Source organism: Rhagoletis zephyria, unplaced genomic scaffold, assembly GCF_001687245.7.
Source record: "Rhagoletis zephyria isolate East Lansing unplaced genomic scaffold, Rhagoletis_zephyria_1.1 Rzeph_scaffold_02209, whole genome shotgun sequence".
Lineage (NCBI taxonomy): Eukaryota > Metazoa > Arthropoda > Insecta > Diptera > Tephritidae > Rhagoletis > Rhagoletis zephyria.
In genome coordinates, this window is record NW_016159293.1 from 34,855 (window position 1) to 58,680 (window position 23,826).

General features: G+C 33.3%; 1 protein-coding gene and 1 long non-coding RNA gene across 2 annotated transcripts in view; both read right to left on the reverse strand.

The window, feature by feature from the left end:
• The window catches only part of LOC108366272 (protein unc-119 homolog), a 47,876-nt gene that overhangs the window by 16,772 nt on the left and 7,278 nt on the right, over positions 1 to 23,826 (reverse strand). The gene's annotated exons all lie outside the window — the stretch shown is intronic.
• On the reverse strand, positions 7,680 to 19,618 carry LOC108366273 (uncharacterized). Its single transcript, XR_001848064.1, has 3 exons — positions 19,607 to 19,618; positions 13,012 to 13,014; positions 7,680 to 7,817 (listed from the first exon to the last, which is right to left on the reverse strand). It is a non-coding gene; the product is annotated as an uncharacterized LOC108366273 (long non-coding RNA).

Here is a 23,826-nt window from a genome sequence, read left to right on the forward strand (position 1 = left end):
AAAACGAACTCATCTAATCCTGCTTGCGAATTCAGCAACTGGCCGGAGGCCGCACGACCATGGGAGCGTGTGCACATTGACTTCGCGGGCCCTGTATTTAATCATATGTGGCTAGTATGTGTAGATGCATACTCGCAATATCCCTATGTGACACAGCTGAAAACAACGACGACGACAGATACCCTTATGGCTCTATCCGCCATATTCGCTATTGAAGGGCTTCCCGAGACGCTGGTTAGTGACAATGGGCCGCAACTGACAGCCGACCTCTTCAAACAATTTTGCGCTAAAAATGGAATAAAACATGTCACATCAGCACCTTTTCACCCGGCATCAAACGGATTAGCTGAACGCTTTGTTCGCACTTTCAAAACGGCAATGGTCAAGAATTTGCAAGATGGCTTGTCGATTCCAGCTGCTTTGATAAAATATCTTTCGACGTATCGTTCAATGCCCAACGCTGAAGGTAAGACACCTGCACAACTATTACATGGTCGCGCCGTTCGCACGTTGCTATCGCAAGCACTGCCAATCACTCAGAGTAAACCGAACAAAAAGGCCAACGCAAAATTTAAACCCTCGCAATTGGTTTACATGCGGAATTATGCTCGCGGCCCTAAGTGGATAAAAGGTTGCATCGACAGAGTTCTGGGCAAAATGACGTACATCGTACATTCCCCGATGGGCTATCAAAAACGACACCAAAACCAACTCAAGGAAAGAAACGAAGATCGTCCCACAGCGCAACCTTTTTTCGACGCCACTGTACATAAACATTCGTCTTGCGCTGTTAATCCCGCTGAGCGTAACATTACGGAGCAGAGCACCTCTCTTCATGAATCGCCTGCAGCTGAACCACTTCGCAGAAGTGAGCGCAACCGAAATCCGGTTGATCGTTTTATGGTTGAGGATTTTCGAAAATAGAGAGTGGAGAAATGATATATATTTAACATCAGCTTATTAATGTTCATAACCTTAATACCCTAATATTAGAAAATATATAGATGTACATTAACATTGAATTACTGTGAAATAACATATGTACATACTCCAATGAATTCAGCAACTTATCTTTTACATATATATGTATGTAACAACTCTGTTATTAGTATTTAGTTGACTTAGCTTTAAGCTTATGCTTATGGTTTAGATTTAATAAATGTTAGTTGCATTGAAACAGCCTTTTGACGCGGACTTATCATTAAAAGTCAGTTTCTCCAAAGTAATTTAAGTGAAAATTTATTTTTTTCTGTCAGTTTCTATATTAAATTCAATTAAAAAAATAAATTTTCATTAAAATGTTTTGAGCTGGCTTTTCAGGATTTTCGACAGGTGGTGATTTGAGATTTACCATTGCACAACTCAACCCTGGTTTCTTCGAATGAAGCTTTAACGCATAATAACATTGGCAAATCACATCCATTGGGCCAATCGTAACACACGAGGGTTCGATATACTCAATGGTGCAACAGGTCGATTTAGTCTGGCATTTACGGCACCTTTTCTCACTTGTCGATTTTTAGTAATAACTCGACCTCAGCACCACCTGGCAATTGGACTGTGCTTACCGTTTCCAATATATGTTTTGAATATTCGCCAAATCGGATCATAAAAAATATTTTAAGTAATAACTCAACTCCAGCGCCAACTGGCGGATTAAATTGTGAAACCAAACTATCCAGAGACCCACTCAAACAAACACACAAAACTTTGTTAAAATCCCTCCAGCCATTCAGGATTTCACTCACAAATATACCTACAGAAGAATTATATACACATTCAAAGATAAGTAAAAGTCAGTATGTTTGTACTTTTCCACGCCCTCTTTTCAAAGAACCCATTTTTCTCAATGAGTATGGGATTAATTTCATACGCCTCCATACGAAGTGCTCCAGTACTGTACTAAATATGAACACAGTATGAAATTCGGCTTGAAGGTAGGTGCCACGTCCCCTATTCCAATAGCTTTATATTTTCTCCATGACTATGCGATTAGGTTCATATATCACCACACCAAGTTCCAGTACTCTATCAAGAACAACTCTAGAGATATGCAATAAGAAAAAATTCGACTTGTATGGGAGGTGCCACGCCCATATAAAGTTCCAGTACTCTACCATGAACACTTCCAGAGATACTTATTATGAAAAATTTTGTTTGTATGGGAGGTACCATGCCCCCTTTTCAAATAGTCCGAATTTTTCTTCATGATTATGCGATTAATTTCATATATCCAAGTTCCAGTACTCTACCATGAACATTTCCAGAGATATATACGCGCTTTTCCAATAACTCCAATTTGTCTCCATGAGTATGTGATTGATTTCATATATTTCCTTACCAAGTTCAAAAATTTTACCATGAACGCTTCCAGAAATATGCAGTATGAGATATTCGGGTTCTATGGGAGGTACCACGCCCTCTTTTTCCAATAGCTCCAATTCTTCTGCAAGAGTATGCGATTAATTTTATGTATCTCCATACCAAGTTTTAGTACTCCAAAATGAGCATTTCCAGATATATGCAGTTTGAAAAATTCGGTTTGTATGAGAAGTGCCACGCGCCCTTTTCCAATACCTCCAATTTTTATCCAAGAGTATGTGATTGACTTCATATATACCAAGTTCCAATACTCTACCATAAATACTTCCAGAGAAATGCAGTATGAAAAATTAGGTTCGAAAGGGAGGTGCCACGCTTCCTTTTCCAATAGGTCCAATTTTTCTCTAAGAGAATGCGATCGATTTCATTTGCGCCAATACCAAGTTCCAGTACTCTACGATGAACACTTTCAGACATATGCAGTTTGAAAAATTCGGTTTGCATGGGAGGTGCCATGCCCCTCTTTTCCAATAGCTCAAATTTTATTCCAAGAGTATGCGATGGATTTCATATACCTCCATACCAAGTTCCAGAACTCTACCATGAACAATTCCAGAGATATGGAGTATGAAATATTCGGTTTGTATGAGAGGTTCCACGCCCCTTTTATATATCGAGATTTTTGTTAGCCTGCAGCAGGTGTCCGAAATTTCAAAAAAAATCGGTTCATCCGTTCTCGAGCTTTGCGATATACATATACTACGTTTATGCGTAGGCTAATTCACGAATTCATTTCATGAATTTGGGTTAAAATTGGCTGCATAAACACCAATTCATGAATTCAGTTATACACGAAAGTTGACCATGAATTCGGCATGATTTCATGAAATCGTGAAGTGCAAGTCCGGCAACGCCACGTTTCACAAACAGCTGTTTACTAGGGTTATGATGTTTTTAGATTAATAACCATGAGTGGCATAACCGGGATTTTAAACACTGAAAAAGTTATGTGGAATTTTTCAAATATAAAATAAATTCAAATAGAATAAACTGAAAATATATTAAAACCAATTTAAATAAAATAAGGTTCATTGCCTGGTACCAACGGCTTTTGCAAATTCAAAAGGAGGCAAAAAAATCACAACTCTACTGTTTACTTCCTCGCCAGTGCGTTGCCATTTTTTCAAATAACTTTATTTCATGAATTCGCGAACTATGCATAAACGGGACCATTTTTGAATTCATGAAATGAAGAATTCATGAATTCCGTCGCATAAACGTAGTAATAGATGGATAAGAGTTGCTGCTTTTAATATTGCGCTCACTTATGTACGTACAAAAAAACATACGAGAACGCTTTTTATGCGTAATTATATACGTACATATGTATGTACATAAATATGCATATACAAATGTAAGTGCTAACAGCAACGTTATGCTGCATTTACATGAGGCGATTTTCTAGGCGATTCAACATTGCTCAAGAAAAATCGCTCGTGTAAATGGTGACTCAAAAATCGCTTGCCTCAATAGAGAGCAAGTCAACTTTTGCAGGCGATTATTGCCTGTCAAAAAATCGCCTCATGTAAAGGCAGCTTTAGTTGCACCTTGTGGCAACATTAACGACTCTACATACATAATTGCCTATATTATTTCTCCATGAACTGTACATACATATTTGTTTTTTTAACATAAGAATCAACATTAACGTTAACATAAGCACGCATGTATATGTATACATAACCCTTGCTTTGCGATATATTCCGTACGAATTAACAGCAGAGGGCGCTCTCAGCGTTGAGCAGCGCTGTTATGTGGGCATGTATGTTAGATTCCGTAGGATTTTTAAAGTCGTGCAGTTCCATTTTTAGGAAGTATTTTAACTTTTTTTTTGCCTAAGACAATGAGAAGCCCATCCAGAACCTATAACCGAAATTTAAAAAAAAAAAAATCGGTACATATATATATATATATGTATATATCGGTAATATATTAGTACAGGTATAAATTTTATTAGAAATGTTAAAATATACTTATGTTACCGCATAGTTTTGGACCACATTAGCAGATTTTGATAATTCTTATTCTATCGGAAAGGCGGTGCCTCAGGGGTGGTACCATACTAATTTGGTTTACATCCGATCATTGGATCATGAAGAAATTAACGGTACTTCTAAATTTTTATACGAGAATTGAAGTGGGTTGTGCTTTTTGCTTAAATATTACTTGTTATTGTAACTATTGAGTTGTACCGAGCCCTCAAACGTATTTATATTGCATGAAGTTTATTATAAACTTATTGCAGAGTTAAAATAAAAATTTGTTAGTTACCTTAATTACGTGCAAATCTTAAAATGTGACTTCGTCTTTACACCAAAATCATAATTTGTTCATTATTTTTAACCGACTTCAACAAAAGTAGGAGGTTATCTATTCGTCGGAATATATTTTTTATGTAGGTATGTTACCGCATAACCGATTTCTATAATCCTTTTTTTTTAAGGAAAGGTTTATATCCGATTAATGGATCATGAAGAAATTACCGGTAATCTTAAAGTTTTACATGAGAATTGAAGTCGAATTTGTTTTTTTGCAAAAATTACTTGTTTATTTAAACAACAGTCTTCGAGGGGTTTCTGCAAATCGATAAATTGTTTAAGTGATGATTCCAGTTTTATTTTTTTCTACAAAACCTCTGTGAACGCTAAGCATACACTCTAAAAAATTTGTGTTTAAATAGAACAAATTTCAAATTTGTTTGTTGAATTCTAAACAATTAATGGTCATAATTTCACAGTTTACACAAAAAATGTTTAAAATTTGCTCTAAAAAATGTTTGTTTAAATTTACGCATAATAAGAGAGGTAACCAGTTTCCTCTCCTAATGTGTGCAAATTTACACACCGTGTAATAAAATTTAACACTGCCTGTTTACTTTTACATACCAAATTTTTCGCGTAGAGCAAAATTAAACATAAAGTGTTTAAAATGGAGTAAATATGAGCACTTAATGTTTATTATTAGTAGGAAATATATTTTTATATTTCAAAATCTTTGCAATTTTAAATATTTTATGTGTACATTTTAAACATCTCATGTTCAAAATCTAATCTTGAACATCTTATGCGTATATTCACACAGATTCTGGTTGAAAAATAGACACTTTTCAGTAGCAGTTTTACATGCACTTTTTAGAGTGTACATAACTAAATTACAAGTACAAACTAAGTAGAAAATATTAAAAGGTAATAATTATTTTATAATTTTTTTGAAGTAATTGTTTCAATACAAACTATAAAAGGTATTAAAATTGCTGGGGTTCCTTGTGGAACTAAATGAGCAAATATATATTGAGTATTATTAATTCATCCATAAATTATAAAACATAATCATAAAGGTAACGCTATAGTTAAAGTTAATTTTAAATGACTTGTTCTTGTAAAAATATAAGGAAATAATCCTATGAAATTATTAAATAAAATTAATGAAAATAATGATACAATAATAAAAGTTGATCCTGAATGACTTGATGGCCCTAGTAATGTTTTGAATTCTTTATGTAGTGTTAATAAAATTGAATTTCAGAATACATGATAACGTGAGGGTATAAGTCAATATACTGATGGAATTATTAATAATCCTAAAAATGTTCTTATTTAATTTAATGATAAATTAAAAATTCTCGATGAAGGGTCAAATACTGAAAATAGGTTAGTTATCATTTTCAATTTAATGATTTAGTTGATTTTTGTGAAAGCTGAGATTTAGGGGATTTAGGAATTATTGAGTAATAATTTATTATTCTAAATAAAATAAAAGTAATTGAAAAAATAATAAATAAGCTTAATCAACCAAGAGGGGCTATTTGTGGAATTAAAAAATATTAAATATTTTAATAATTTTAGTTTGACATACTAATGTTATATTTTAACTAATTTTTTCATTAGAAGTAAGTGCTAATTTACTATTAAGTGGTTTAAGAGACNACTAGAAGTAAGAATTGTTGAACGTCAGATTATCTTATCTACTAATAAATATAACAGAATGTTTATAGATCTATGAATCTTAGGGTTTTTTTTATTAGAATATAGATACTTATTAATTAATTAAATATTTATATACATATATTAATCTATTTATAATAGAAATATATATATTAATTAAATATTTATATACATATATATATAATATAGAAACGGAATATATATATTATATATTAATAAATTAAATATTTATATGTATATATATAATATATATAAAAGTTATTTCTCAATAATATATATATAAATATGTAGTTATCAGTATATTTAGTATTTAGAAAAATAATATTTATTAAATATACATANTTAATATATTTATATATATATGGAAATATTTTATATAAGATATTTATATATATAAACAATTAAATATTTATGTTTACATATATGTAAATATAAATATTTATATGTATATATATATACATATAAACATATTTATATTTATATATATATGAATATAGATAGAAAAATTAAAAATTTAAATTTTAATATTTATATAAATTAAAAAAATTCAATTAATATTAATCTATAAATTTTATAAAATTTAAAAAATAAATAAATTTTATAAATTTAATAAATTAAAATAAATATTTTTCTTAAATTTTATGAAATAAAAAAAAATTATAAATTTAATCAATTATATAAATTTAATAAATTAAAATAAATATTTTTATTTAAATAATGAAATTTTTCAAAAAATAAATTTTATAAATTAAAATAAATATTTTTATTAAGTTTATGAAATTAGTTGTTTAATTACTAATAAATTTTATTTAAATGTAAATAAATTTTTATACAATATTACTAAAATTTTATTATTTAAATAAAAAAATATTATAGATTGTAATTTATTATTAGTTATTTATTAATAAAAATAAATAAAATAAAATTTTTTATTTTGTTTTTGTTAGTATAAATAAATATGATAGGGGGTCTCTTTATTTGTAGGGAGGAAATACTAATTAATTTTATTTAAATAAAAACTAATTTTTATACAATATTACTAAAGTGTTGTTATTTAAATAGTGATATATTTTAAAGTATAATTTATTACTAATTATTTTATAAATAAATATAAATAAAATAACATTTTTTTTTAAAAAGATAATTTTTATTTTGTTTTTGTTAGTATAAATAAACATGATAGGTGGTCTGTTTATTTGTAGGGAGGAATTACTAATTGATTTTATTTAAATATAAATTAATTTTTATACAGTATTACTTAAATTTTATTATTATTAATATTAATTGAATTAATAAAATTTTATATTTAAATTAATTTTATATAATATTAAAGTTTTATTTTAGCTTAAAATTTTATTATTGATTTATTTTATATTTAAGTTTTTGCATGAATTTTTATTTATTTAAATAATAAATAAATTTTATTATAGTCTCAGTAATTAGTTTTATTAATCAAAGAAATTTGTAAATAGTAATTTCATATAGTATTGGCTAAATTTGTGCCTGCAGCCGCGGTTATACAAATAATACAAATAAAATTAGTTCAGTGTAAGTTAAATTTTATATAAATAAAATAATTATGAATTTATTAGGTGAGATTTTAAATTTATAAATTTTTATTTTAGATAAATTAAAGCTTATAAATTTTGTAAATAAACTAGGATTAGATACCNTTATATTGTACATATAATTTTATTTGATAAGTTTATATAAAGAACTCGGCAAATTTATATACTCGCCTGTTTAACAAAAACATGTCTTTTTGAGTTATTTTTAAAGTCTGACCTGCCCACTGAATAATTTTGAATGGCCGCAGTATTTTAACTGTGCAAAGGTAGCATAATCATTAGTCTTTTAATTGAAGGCTGGTATGAATGGTTGGACGAAGTATAATCTGTTTCATAAAAATTTATTGTAGAATTTTATATTTTAGTCAAAAAGCTAAAATTTAATTAAAAGACGAGAAGACCCTATAAATCTTTATATTTAATATAATTTTAATTTTTTTGATGTATTTTATTTTAATTTTATTAATTATTTTGTTGGGGTGATGTTAAAATTTAATGAACTTTTAATTATTAAAAATCATTAATTTATGATTTATTGATCCGTTAATAACGATTATAAGATTAAGTTACTTTAGGGATAACAGCGTAATTTTTTTGGAGAGTTCTTATCGATAAAAAAGTTTGCGACCTCGATGTTGGATTAAGATATATTTTTAGGTGTAGCCGCTTAAATATTGAGTCTGTTCGACTTTTAAATTCTTACATGATCTGAGTTCAGACCGGCGTAAGCCAGGTTGGTTTCTATCTTTAATATATTATAATATCTTAGTACGAAAGGACCAGGTATTAGAATAATTATATTTTAGTTAAAGAATATAATTAATTGTACTGTTTTGGCAGATTAGTGCAATAAATTTAGAATTTATTTATGTTATTTTTATTATTTTGGGATTAATACGAATTCCTCAACCTATATGTGATGCAATTAAGTTATTTACTAAAGAACAAACTTACCCTCTTTTATCAAATTATTTATCTTATTATTTTTGAGTAAAAATCATTAAATTTTTTGTTACAATATTTTTTGTATAGGAAAAACGCACCAATCAGCTTTTTATAAACATAGTACGGTGTAACACTGATTATGAACTTTTTAAGTGACCTGTAGGTCGTAGGGCTGGTCGAGTAATTCACGAAACTGGATTGGAAATTTTTGTAACACCCTCAAATTCTCGACTTATTCTCAACCCTTCGGGCGCCGGGGCAAATTAACCGCAAAAATTTTAATTTGTGGTTTTCAAATACTAATTGTAGTAGCCGGCCACTGCCACTTAGTGACTTTGGAAGTTTCGAGATGCAGCATGGTTCACAGTTAGCTGTTACTTGCTGCGTTATATCGTTCAGTTGATATTTGTATTTGAAAGTTGGTGTCTCATATATGCGGCCGAATTGCCGCGTCGCTCCCTTCCGTGTACTAAAAAAATTTGAACGTAACTCGCAAATTTTTTTTAAGATAGTTGGAAAAGTGTGTTTATGATAAGGGTCTAAAACAAAATTGTTATTTTTTGAATATTGTGTCATGTTTACTTTTAAAATTATACTTTGCGCATAGTTTGCGTACACATTGTAACTATTATGATATTCATTTACTTAGGTTTTAGGAAAAGAAGGATGTTTTTAAATGACGTATTTTGGAACGAATTTCCCTCATCCCTAGGGATGCAAACGATGCATCGATATTTTTGAAACATCGATAATATCGGTTCAAAATTCGATGTTTGCCATCGATGTTTACAATTTCCTAAAATCGCTAAATTGACGATACATCGATGCCAGTTTCAGCGATGTTTTAACATCGACTTTAGTGTGATGATTTAGTGAATTCAACTTACCCATTATGCTCCTAAAATTTTTTGACTGCCCATGAATTTTATTACTTATTCTTTTGGGGAAAATTCAGAAATTCCGTGTATACTCTTATCTTTCGATATTAAAAATGCGTACATAATCACTAAAAAGGGACCGGGTTCCCGTTGAAATATCAACGAATCTGGGGCTTGGAACTTTAGGCTCGGCGAACTTACGACGGCATGCATTTTTATTATATTTATAGGAAGGGCAAAGGAATATTAAAGAAATACAGGGAAATACATCCATATGTAAGTATTTTTCTAATTGAATTACAAAGAGTATGAATTGAAAAGTATTAAATTTTCCTTTCAATGTGACTACAACCTAACAAATTTGGAAACATCGAAAACCATCGATATATCGATGATTTTGTGGCGATATATTTTAGCATCGATGTTCATTTGTCCGATGCATCGAAACATCGATGTATCGATGTTACTCCCCAAAATTTGCATCCCTAGTCATCCCTTGTCAAGTTTGGTTCGGAGACAAACCGGTTTCGGCGTTGTGCCATCCAGTGTCATTTTTCGTTCTCTCGGAAACAACAATAACAAAAAAGGAGATGTTTTTAAACTTATATAGAAGCGAACCAGCTACGCAACAGAAATTGAAACCAGGAATATGTCCAGGAATAATAAGACAAAAATTTGTTGTATTAATTGTAACAAAATGTTTACAGAGAACACTGCAAGCATATTTCACAATGTGTAGAATGAACCAACACCACTATCGATGATGACGCATAAAAATTTAAAAAATAAATGCTTATAATATGTTTCAGTATAAACATAAATTATTCAAATGTTTTATTTGAATGATTTTTCGACATAACTTAAAAAAAAAATGCAGTCAACCTTTGAAATACACCTTGCGGCTAAATTGCCGCGGCGCGCCCTCTCGTGTAATTTTCAAAGCGCGCCCTCCGAAGGGTTAAAAAGCTTTTAGCTGTGTTATTTTTTACCCATTTTTAAGTTTTTGGATGGCTTTGAAAAGGCGAATATTTATACTATTTAAAGAAGTAATAAGTTTTATGAGCGCATTGTAAATATGCGGAAATATTTTGGAATAAACCTAAAAATTACAAAAATTTTGTTAATTTTTTCCACTTATACAACTTTTTTTGCCAAAATTTCAAATTTCAGTCTCATTTAGTTACTACTTCGAAAATAATGTTTTATTCCGAGTAATACTAGGCACCATTTAAAAAAATCAATAGACAATTTCGCAAGATGTGATTTTTCTAAAGATTTTTCCAAAATTTCTTCCATGTAATTTCAGAGAAAATTTTAATCATCTAGAAAAATGTGAATTTGTCTCTATAAAAGGTGTCATAACTTTATAATTTTTTTATTGATTTCAATGAATGGTACCTGGTTTTTCATAGAATTAAACATTTTTTCCGAAGTAATGACTAAAAGAGACTATTTTCTTTTGAAATTTTTTTTGAGAAAGTGGTAGAAGTGGGTAAAATAATAAAAATTGGTATAAATTTCAGATTTATTCCAAAAATGTTCCACATATTTACAATGTGCTCGCAAAACTTCTTATATCTTTAAATAGTACTAATATGCTTCTTTCTAAAGCCATATAAAAACTTAAAATTGGTTAAAAAATAACCGCGCTAAAAAATTTTTAGTGCTGCAAGTCATGTGAAAATGGGTTTCTAAGGATAAGTTGAGAATTTGAGGGTGTTATTAAAATTTTAAAAACAGTTTTGTGAATTACTCGGCCAGCCATACGACCTGTTCAAAAGTGCGTGGAATTTTTTATTTTGTATCACCGTGTAATTTATCAGACTAACACAAGAAAGCTGAAAAGGACGTTCACAGTTGATAATATTATCACGTAGCAACCAGCAGTTTACCAAAACTACCGAAATGGATGTGAACTCCCCTAAAGTTTTTATTTATTGCCACATTTGTTAATTTTTTGCCAAAATCACCTCAAAAAGGTACCAAATTCAACAAAAAAGTACCAAACTTATTTTAAACTAAACTAAAATTTCGGAGCACTCTAAAATCCACATTTGTCCAGTTGTGACCAATATACACAGATACATATGTCAACAAGTAGCCGAAAATATCTCAAAAATTCAATGCTTGAAGACAATCCTGAAAGCTTTCGAGTCAGTCATAAACAAAGGGAAGTCCCCTACTGAATGCCGTAGCTTTTTGAACGTAGCAACTGCAAAGCTGTCAAGGAAGGACTGGAGAAGGACTCGGTAGACATAACAATAGCCACTATCAAGCAGTTTCTTGTAGATCACACAATTAGAGTAACCTAGGAACGCCGAAGAACTGTTCGCCTTGCGAAACTTTCGGGATTACCTGGTATTTCTGTGAAAGGAAACGCTTACAGCCCACTTCCGAATGTGAAACCAGAACTTGTTTTGACCTACGTTACATACAGAACTGAAGCGCAAAAGTTACCAAGTGGAAAAATAAGTTACCAAATTACCAAATATGATAAATAAAGAAAAAAATTACCAAAGCGGCAACCCTGCATGTGTTACATATGCACATACATCTGTGGTCATAAGCAATAACCGCCTAAGTCGACTTAAGAAGGAATTGAGTTATATATGCTATCGTATTCTGCAACTACTATTCCATATGTATGTGAAATCCCCCATCTCGCCATCTAGGCTATTTAAAAAGTTATAGACGAACACATTTTGGTTCCCCCATAAGGTTAACATTACAATCCAAATGTTTAAAACTATTTTTCTCGAATTCAGGGTTTTCGACTTAGGCGGTTATTGCTTATGACCACAGACATATATACAGTACATACCACTTTTACCGCATATTCCTGCGACTGCTTTCCATGCTTTCTCTTTGTTTGCGCGATTAAAATAAAAGGTACCCCTTTTATCAAATAAACATTTTCTTTTTTCCACATGCTGAATTAAAATTTCTATAAAACTTTCGTCTTCCATTCTGAAATAATTTTATTTTTTGCAAACAGCTGATTCCGTACCGAAGGTGCGACCAGTAACGCTCTTTCCTTAAGCAAATGACGTTTGACGAAGCTTGATGTAAAGTACATTATAGTTTCAGAACAGGAGTTGTGTGTATTCGGACGTTTGCATACGTTTCCTTATTCATATTATAGTCAGCCCTTATGTCAGACTGATTCTTGGTTGAATCTCGTTTTTTTGTTCGGCAATATAACGTGTGAGCATATAGGCGTAAAAAGCGTACAGTTGAGCTGTAGCGTGATATGAAATGCCCATTGAGGGTTGCCACTGATGAAAAAAAACTTACCATCTACTTGGAAAAAAATTTACCAAATCTAGAAAATATCTACCAATAACTTGTTTCGTTATTTTAATAAAAACTATAGTTTTATTCTAGTTTTTTAGTATTTCAATGTGCAGCAAAAAATTCCCGTTGATTTTTTTAAATTTCTTTTGACGCCGGTCTTTTGCTTTTCTTTTGTTTCATTTAACAATTTCCATTGATAAAAAATGGCGTTGATTTTGGAATTTTTTGCCAACAATTATTGTGTGTAATTACATACCTGACCATTTTTTCTTTTTATTTAAATAATCATTAAAAAATATTTAGGCAATGAAAAGCTCCTCAGGATCCAAGTAAAATGAGTTTTGAGTGGAGAACGATACGTTCGCCTTTTATCGATATACATTTATATGTGCATTTGTATATAAGGTGTGCATTAAAGCGTTCGAAATTAACGCAGTAAAGTAGACTACACTTTTGGAAAGAAATTTATAACATAAAGATAACTACGAAAAATAAAGCGGGCTCTAAAAGTTTTAATTATTTTTCAAACAAAATAATTCAACAAAAATCTACCAAAATGATAAAAAATTTACCTTTTTACCAACCCAAATTTTTTCTACCAAATTTAGTAACAATTTACCAAAGTGGCAACCCTGCGCCCATTACTGATATAAAGGTTATACGTTTTATTATTCATTGTAAAAATAAAGAAAATATTATAAATAAATAGCGATTTACGAGAGCCCCGAAACTAAAAATTTATTGTAAGAGACCTTGGATACGGCGAGTATACCCCAACTTTGTAGAAGAAGCCCCGGGGCGGCAAAAACGCTTCTTTACAATTGGCGCCCGAGCAGATACCCTGCAAATCGTTCAAAACAACAAAGGAAAATATCTAACGATATATTAGTTGTGTTTAATGAGCTGCTCTAGGCTACGTCAGGTTAAGATATATCACAAAATTGTGTTTCATGAGGATTTTTCTTGCTCTAACTTGTTCTAAGTGGAGACAGAGCAACTAGAGCACGATTTTCTGCACACACTTTACATTTACGAATTGAACTGTCGAGCAATCAACTGTTCTGATAATTTCTGCATGAAAAGTGTTTCATTAGATTTCTGATCTGCTTTCTTTTGCGTGCGACAACATCGCCAAAGAGCAGCTGGTGCCCATCGCACCCATCATCGACCAGGTACGGAAGTGGTTAGTGGTTTACGACGGTGGAAGAGACCCGCTAACATTTGTGGAACGATTGGAGCAGTTGACCGAGATATACACCTTGAATATAGACCTCCTTCCAAAAATAATGCCCGAGCCGCTACGCGACAATGCCTTTGAATGGTACCGCAACATCGTCTTTTATTAGCTCAACGCGATTTCAAATGCTACCGATTCATATACATAATCTGAAATTGACTTTTGCTAAATAACAAAGTGATAGTGACACTAGTTAAAGCAAATTAAATAAAATTAAAATATACTTTAACTAGGACGAAAACGGTGAAAGTGAAGAGAATAGTGATAGCGAGCATGCCTGAGGTCAATAAGATCAAAGCTGTAGCTGCAGACGTGAAAAAGCATAGCAAAGACCTATGCGAAGCTATGGTACGCACGGTTGCCATTTCCAATTTATTTTTCGGACCAAAAAATGGACCAAATTGTAAAAAATGGACCAACATCGGGAAATTTAGTGGAGTTTATTCATCTTTGTCAAGAAAATATGCCAATTCAGTTTTTGTAACGATTTTTTTTACATTGCATCAAAGTGCATTGCAATTTTATATTATAAACATTATATTATTTAAAATTTTAAATTATAATTTGTTTCTTAATTTTGTTTTTATTAATGCTAAATCAGAAAATTTGCGCTCAGCTGCTGCGGAACTACGAGGCAGACTAAAAATGTCATGAACTAAAACACAATTCTCCAAAGGCCGCTTCACCCAATACCTTTTTAATCAAACTTACTTGATCCCAAAAACGTTATATATTGGTACAGTTTTTGAAGTTACCTTCTCAGCCTCAATTTGCGAAATTGGAATTCAATTTTGTCTGCATCATTTACCATTGCAGGAAATTTTTCGAGTAGCGGCAAAATTGATACATCAGTATCAGAAAGTACTTTATGTGGTGTAATAATTTCAAGATGTTTAATATCTCTTCGATTGAAGTCGAATATTGTTTTCATGTGCTAAATGCTATGATTAAAGTTTTGCTACCTTTCCATATTTTTGCCTGCCACTTTAATATTGGTCACCGAGTAATTGAAATTAGCAAGAAACCGCGACATTTTTTGAAGCGTGCTTTGACAGATGACAGTAACATGGCTGACGATGGCCGTATCGTCACTTTTACTGACGATGACGATATTCAACATAGGGCGGAATATTTATCAATTAAATAGAAAAAATTTAAAACGCGAAACTATTGCATGAAGTGAAAGGGTGATAATAACCTAACCAAAGGCTTGTGAAATGAACCATTTTCAAAAGAATTGGACCAATGGACCAAACGAAAAGAAATGGACCAAATTTGGTCCATTTGGACCAAAACGGCAACCGTGACGGTACGTAATGAGAGTGAAAGTACAAAAATATTTGAAGAGATAAAAAAAGTCAGTAAGTGAAGAGTTGAAATCAAGCCAGCATAGCAAGGCCTCATATGCTGAGCGTTTAAAAAGCGGAATAGTGAATTATAAAGAGCCGAAAATAAAAAGAGAGAAAACGGTGCTCATAAAACCGAAAGAGAAGCAAGACGAGATTAAAACAAAAGAAGACCTGAATAAGAACGTTGATCCGTCGGATATAAAAATAAGCAATGTGCACGGCAGTGTTGTCACTTCAGAAACCCAATTAGTAGTAGATTATTAATAAAAACAGTGGTAGATCTCCAGAAAAGTATGGTAGAATATTTGTAGTAACGTAAAGATTTGCCAAAAAGGGTATATCAAGACATGAATTAGTATTCAAATGTAGATAAACTGCATTTTCAGTTTTATTCTATGGCACAATTTTTCCGAGATATTGGCCTTGATTTTTATTGCGTTAGACACGACTAGACACGATTAAGAGCGCGTGCTTAAAAGTTGATCACGAAAAAAGAGGCGTAAAAAACTTCAGCGAAGAAAGACTTTTAACGGCGAAGAAAGACTTTTTACGGCGAAGAAAGACCCGTAAACTTATTTTCGTAACAGAAGTGTTGTTGTCGTGATGTTGTCGTGAAAAGCAACTTCACAGACGTATTCTCAGGCGATGTCGAATCTCTAAGAAAATCGCCTCATGTAAGTGCAGATTATCCTTCACGCACGCAATTGAAATTTTGAAATGGCAGCACCTTCAGCTGTTCAACTAACACAAAATTCACAATAAATTTTCTTGACATTTAAACTCATATTGAGGAGAAAATTGACTGTTCAACACTTATGAAAAAAAAACCATTTTTCAAATTAGGTTGCTTAATAATTTTATTTAAAATTGTGGTAGCTTTTTAAAATATGTGGTAGAAAAGAAAAAGGACTCATAATGTGGTAGATCTACCACAATTGTGGTAAAGTGGCAACACTGGGGCACGGTAGGAAAAGTGGTACAATCGTTATTCAAAGTCAAAACGAGTCTGAATGCGATAAAATAAAGGCCGTAATTGCAAATAAAATGAGTGACCGCTATGAAATTAGAGTGCCGAATGCGGCTAAACCCAAGTTTATGGCGTTTGAAGTAAGCTTTAAGTACGAAAACGAGCAACTTTCATAAATGATTAAAAAACAAAATGAATGTTTTAAAAAGTGCTGACTTTAAAATTGTTAAATAAATTGAGGTCAGGAAAGATAAGTCTCGATACTATAATGTGCTCATAGAAACGGACGTTGATACGTTTTCGGCAGTGGTCAAAAGCGACAAAATGAATATTGGATGGGAGAAATGTATAGTCCAAGATGGTATGGGTGTGTCAGTCTGCTAAAAATGTAAGGGCTTCAATCGCATAGCTATGAAGTGCAAGGATGAGGAGGTCTGTCTGAAGTGCTTGGGTAATCATAAAACTATGGGGTGCACAAAGGAGCAAATAAACAAGTGCATCAATTGCATTCATGCAAACCAGACCTGTTAACTTCGGATTACGATTACTAATCAAAACCATTACATCGGTTCGGTAATCGTAATGATTAATTCAATTAGTGTTTATAATCGAGGAATTAGTAATCAATTATAATTACAAATAATCAAAAAACAGTGTCTGCCAAGCGTGCTATGCTATGATCGTGCAACTTCAGCATTGATCCGGTGTACCATGTAAGCCAATAAAAGTCCTTATATGGAAACTCAAGAGCACAGATGAGCGTTTTCAATTATAGGAAGGCCAAGAATCCTCGCTGCCCCACAGGATGAAAAGTTTTCGCGTACATTGGCTAAATGAGTCGCGTGATCTCATGAATATCGTTCAAATGAAGCCATTGATATACCTATCAAGTTCCTTCTTGGACAGATGTGGTCGAATATTTCCTTGTCAATTCGCCACTTTTACAATTCGTCTTAATATTTATGAAATGGTTTCTTTGAGTCTTACTGGTGTAATAACGGCCGCCTCGAGCAACTTCGTCAATCGGAGGTAGATGCAAGATCACGCTTACACAGTGTTACGGTCTTTATATGCATACTTAAATGCATCCTTGATTTAGCCATCTAAAAAGTAAATTCGTCTAAGGTAAACAAACCCCATGGGGTTTCTATATATTTCGGGTGCAGCGTCATCCATTGGGTCGCTTTTCTGCAAAACCTTTGCTTGTCATGAAATGAATACGAATTATGAATTTCAATCAGATTTTATAAAAAATATGGGTTTATTATATACCTAAACTCCAGCGGGTTCATTTTTAGCGAAGGAATTTTCCATCATACAGGTAGCCACGCTGCGAATTTGAACGAAATCTATTAATAAATACGACTTATATAAGTAACTCTACTCCAGCGCCACCTAGCGGGTCCGTTTTTGCAAGTGCTTTTTTCATCATGCTTACGAAATCGGTTCATAAATACGACTTTTATAAATAACTCTACTCCCGCGCTACCTAGCGGGTCTATTTTTGGTAAACGTATTTGCCATCATGCTGGTAGCTTACATTTTGAATTTAAAAGAAATCGGTTCATAAATACGATTTTTATAAATAACTCGACCCCAGCGCCACCTACCGAGTTTTCTGGTAACCTATAATAGGACCATATATGCAAGGTCTAACCTCTGAAAATTTTACCGAAATCTATGCAGTGGTTTTTAAGTTAACTCCGAACAACGAAAACGGCTTTTGTTTTATATATGAGTAGTCCACTTGCAAAGTGCGCTATGTAAAATTGTTTCGATTTTTAGTTTTTGGTGGATTACGTACCAGTATTTAAAGTAGTTTCATGTCCACTAGCAACACAGTGCAAAATCTTTTTATATTCTGAAAAAAGAGCATCAAATGTTAACTCTTCTTCCAAAAGTCGCTATCATACTTACTTATAAACTTTCAAACGTATACATCTTCTGATGAACTTAGAAAACTGCTTGAGGTAGTATAGACTATTAATGTTATCTTGTGTCATGTTATGTTATGTTACAATTTTATAAGGCTCTTATTTATCCAAATTTTCAGGTAATATTAAAGAAGATTCAATTTAAATGTTACTTATTGTCGTAGTCGTTTTTTCAAATTTATGGCTTTCTATTATAAAATTACAAAGCGCTGTTTGCAAGTGGACTACTCATATATAGAAGATACTGTAAAAGTGTTAGGACTCTTGCTTAATTTGTTAAATGGCCCATCAAGTCGATTGGCCGTGTATGTTCTTGTGGTGTGATTGTACAAGCTGCTGGTGCAACTTCAAAACCTATTTGAAAATTTTATGATTTTAACAGCATGCTGGTGTCGTGAGTAGTGAAATTAGCTCAATTTACTAAGTAAAAAGTATTTTGGCGGAAATTTCTTGCACTATATGAGTCAAAGTCGTGTTTGTGGAAGATGTACGCAGACGACGTTAAGTTATTTAAGTTCATTGGTGCTCCAGGAGACAGGGAACAATTACAGGTGGACCTTAGTAATGTGTTTAAATGGTGCGAAGTAATTTCTGTCACTTAAAAAGTGTAAATTTATTTCTCTAGAAAACCCTTTCAATCATATAGCTACCGCATTTGTGAACATAGTGTTGATCAGGTAACTAATTTCATCGATCTAGGCGTAACCATGGACTCTAAGCTTGAATTCAAGTGCCATGTAAACGCTTGTGTTTATAGAGCCAAGGGCGTCTTGGCTTTCATCAAACGTTGGCCGATCTTAGAATACGGGTCCGTCGTATGGAACCCTAGATATCAAACGCACTCTGACAGACTCGAGTCGGTACAGAAACAATTCTTATTATTCGCATTAAATAATTTGCCTTGGGATTCGACATTAAATCTCCCACCGTACAAAAGCCGCTTGAAGCTCATAAATTTGCCAACGCTGCACAGCCGTAGAGAGATGCTCGGGGTTTTGTTCATGATTAAGATCTTGAACGGGATGGTCAATAGTCCCTTTCTACTGAACCAGATCACGTTTTGTATTCCTTCTAGGCCTTCTAGACATTACAAGCCCATTAAGCTAACTATTTGTAAAACAAATTCTGAAATGCATGATGCTTTTCGTTGCCTATGCCAGGACTTTAATAAGCATTACGACTATTTCGACACCTCCGACTCACATTTTACCATTAAGAAAACCTTACTTGAGATTTTGAATAAATAACATGTAAACCCTTACATTGCACCTTATCGTTCAGCTGGTGAACTGTATTTCTGTTCAGTTTATGAGGTAAACGTAAACGTGAATCGCTTTTTTGTAACTAAATAAATTAATATCTTTAACCGGGAACGATAAATTACACAATATCTATGACTGCTTAGTACAATTGTAATCGGCTTCGTATATTTTCGCGACCGCGTAAGACAATACGAGCATGGATCGGAAACTCGGCCTTTCCGACCATGATCAACAGCTTGTCCACAGTGCGGAGCGGAAACTAGAGCTTTCCGCCTGCCACACACTCAAAGTAATGACTTCGGGAACATGGATCGGAAACTCGTTCTTTCCGAACATGTTGAACAGCTTGTCCACAGTGCGGAGCGGAAACTAGAGCTTTCCGCCTGCCACACATTCAAAGTAATGACTTCGGGAACATGGATCGGAAACTCGTTCTTTCCGACCATGATCAACAGCTTGTTCATAGCGCGGAGCGGAAACCAGAGCTTTCCGCCTGCCACACATACAAAGTAATGTCTTCGGGAACATGGATCGGAAACCCGGGGTTACCGACCTTGATCAACAGCCTGCCTGTCCACAGCGCGGAGCGGAAACCAGGTCTTTCCGCCCGCCGCACACAAAAGTAGACTGAAGACTAGGCCTCTCCAGCTACCAAACCTGCTATTTTATGTTATTATTATTATTATTATAAATTAATATGTATAATTATTCTATTCTATAATATATCACAAATACTTAAATATCTAAATGTTCTATTCTCATTTGTCTGTAATAAAACATTTTTCTGTAGACCAAATAAATAAATAAATTAATTAATTAATTAAGTTCACGATATTGCAGTTGTGAATTAAAAAAAAACAATGTTTAACAAAATGGTAGAAAAATTATGAATTTCGGCTCTAATTATTTCGATCTTTCCTCGACCTCATTTGTAAAGAAATAAATGTTGTACCAGCATGCTGGTAAGTTATATGATTCGAGCCTGATGGTACAATCACTTGATGGAGCCAGCAAGTTGGTGTCGTATATTTCCCCTTTTATACAAAAAGATTTTTGGTTGTATAAAATTAATTAATTAATCCCAATGGCTTTTTACCCTCCATTCCCGCCCAACCGACACGAGGGGCGCAGTCCGCATGACGTACGGAACCTTTTTTTTTGTTTTTTTGTTTTTTGGTGCCGAGTAGTGGAAACAGGAGTTGGTTAAGTGTTGAGATCTAAAACTATTCAGCTACAGAATCAAATTCATCAGCCGATTGGATATGCTAAAGATAGTATTTCAATTATTGAGAGTGGAAATGATAGTTTTCTTTATAGTAAAAATCGAGTCCGATATATCAAACGTGCTGGAATGGGAGTTAAAATCTTGACATCAACAATGGAATGATTCGTTTAGTTCAAAATTAGTTTTGCATGGCTTCAAAAACAAAGGTCGAAAGTGTCTTGACACTCGAGAGGGTACATTAAAATTGACCTCAGCCAGATGGGCCGGGCTATTAATCAAGCCTGTCATTAATTTTACGATAAATATTATACCCAGCATTTCTCTACGAGTTGCGAGTGTAGGCAAATTTATGAGCTTTAGACCACTTGTGTAAGGGGTTAAAGTCACGCAACGCAAAAAGCAAGAATTGTTTTTGAATTGATTCAATCCTCTCTGAATGAACTTGGTAGCGGGGATTCCAAACAATAGATCCGTATTCTAGTATAGGTCTAACTAAAGTGGTAAAAAGAGCTTTTGTAACATAAGGATCTTTGAACTCTTTTGACCCTCGCTTTACAAATGCAAAAACGCCGTTGGCTTTATTGACTGTAACATTAATATGATGGTTGAAATTGAGTTTGGAATCCATTGTGATACCAAGATCGACAAAATTGGATACCTGCTCCAGATCAGTGTTGCCACATAACATTTAGTAAAACTAAAACACAGTTAGTACAATAAAAACAAATTAGCTGCGTGTAACAATTCATTTTACTGTACAGGCTTAACAAATGTATGTCTCTTTACACATATATACTATTATTTTTATTATTATTACGTCGGAAGTACTCACGCTGCGACCTAAAAATATATTATTGTGCTAAACGCTAACTGAAATCACTCCAACCTTTATTTAATAAGGTAAGCACTTTGGAGGGCGCCATTTTCCAAATTTTGGAATGAGAAGACAATCGTTCCCCAAGGTGTATCAGTCTGACTTTCCGACATAATATTTATTGTGACCCCATTTTTCCTTCTACGAAGGCATTCGCGAACACATACTTCGGTTGCGAAGACTCCGCCTGGAATATGGTTGGGTACGTGCCCATTGGCAGAATTTTGTGGAATCTTGGTCCAAGTACGCCTGTCGCAGTACTCCTGTCGTCCATCTTCGATTTGTCGGTATACCATACTTGGGACCGTTCGGCAATCATAGTTATTCACAGCAGTTCCGTCTCTCTTTCAATCAGAATAGACAAAGGAGGAATGCCTGTAGTGACACCAAGGGCATTCGTTGGACAGTTACGCGTATTTAGCTCCTGTGATGCCCACGCGGACCAGTCGGTGCAGCTTGCTCAAGGTGGCACCCGCTTTTGCTTGCTTATGCTTTGTATATGAAAGTGACGGTTTTATGGTACGTTAGGGGTATTCTCGAAATCTTGCAAAGCCGTTGCACGTAACACGGATTGCATAATTTGCAAACACACAACAACAAAATACATGGGAAACAACATTTCCTAACGCTGCAAAATATGCAACGTCGAAACCCATGTATATATTTTGCAAAAAAAAAGCATAGCAAGATAAGTGCGACTCTGGGCTAGTTGTTTTGTTGTTGGAATTGCTATATATTTCTCCCATTCCTCTCATTTTGCTCACTTCATTTTTTTGCTGTATCTTGTTATTGTATTTGATACATAATTCCTTGCTTGCTACCAATGCATGATATTATTTTGCAATGGGGGCTCTCGCACTTTTGCAAATTTGAAATAGTATTTTTGCGTTCCATACAATCCGCGCTACGTGCAAGCCTTCGAGAATACCCCTGATGTAATATATGGATTTACATATGCAAATACATATCGCGTAAGAGCGCTGTTAGCTTTTGGCTACCAGGCCAGTGCCGCATATGTATATAACAACGGGTTTTACTACTGTATTTAAAGTCCAATACGTTATATTAGGAGATGTTCCCCAAGTCTTGCCAGGAGGTCTCCGACAGGCATAAAACGCCCTTGTAGCCTTGTTGGTTACATTCGAGAGATTTGAGTTCCAATTGAGCCTTTTATCTATAGTTACCCCTAGATACTTCGCCTCTTCTGAAAACTCAATTTCGGTCCTACCAACGTGGGTCTAGTCAAGTTGACTTTCCTTCTTTTGATAAATGGGACAATGGGGGACTTGGGTTTATTGGCAAGCCTTTTCAGCGCACCAGTCTTGAGTATATATGCATACGTAAGCAGTTTATCACATCTTTGTAGTTCAATTTAAATTAAATAGATAACTTGTAGGCGCATAAATTATATATGGATGTTCATATTGTATATTGGCAATAATAAGGGTATGTGTTTGTACTTACGAATCAGGTATATTTACATGTTTGCGGTCGCCGTTATACGAACGCGCCGGTGAAATATTCGTGTTAACAAGGTTGCTAAACTGTTTGGAGATACATTTTTTCTATTTTTCGCAAATAACTCTTATTGTCGCGGAACCTACCTAGCCTACCAACCTACCAAATGGAAAAAACCTACCGGTTTTGGTAGGAAAAGCCCATGTGTGGCAACACTGCTCCAGATTATAATTTAATATTGAATAAACAGCTGGTTGAACAGCCCTCCGAGAGAAAACATTTACATTTTTGAAGGTTTAGTGGCATATAGTTTGCATTACACCAACTAGCCACGTTGCTCAGATCCGCTTGTAACAAAGACCTTTCTTCGATAGAGGACAATGTTTTAAAAAGTTTCACATCATCGGCATACATTAAAATTTTTGAATGTTTTATTATAGAAGAAATATCATTAATGAATATCAGGAACAGAATCGGACCAAGGTGGCTTCCCTGAGGAACTCCTGAAG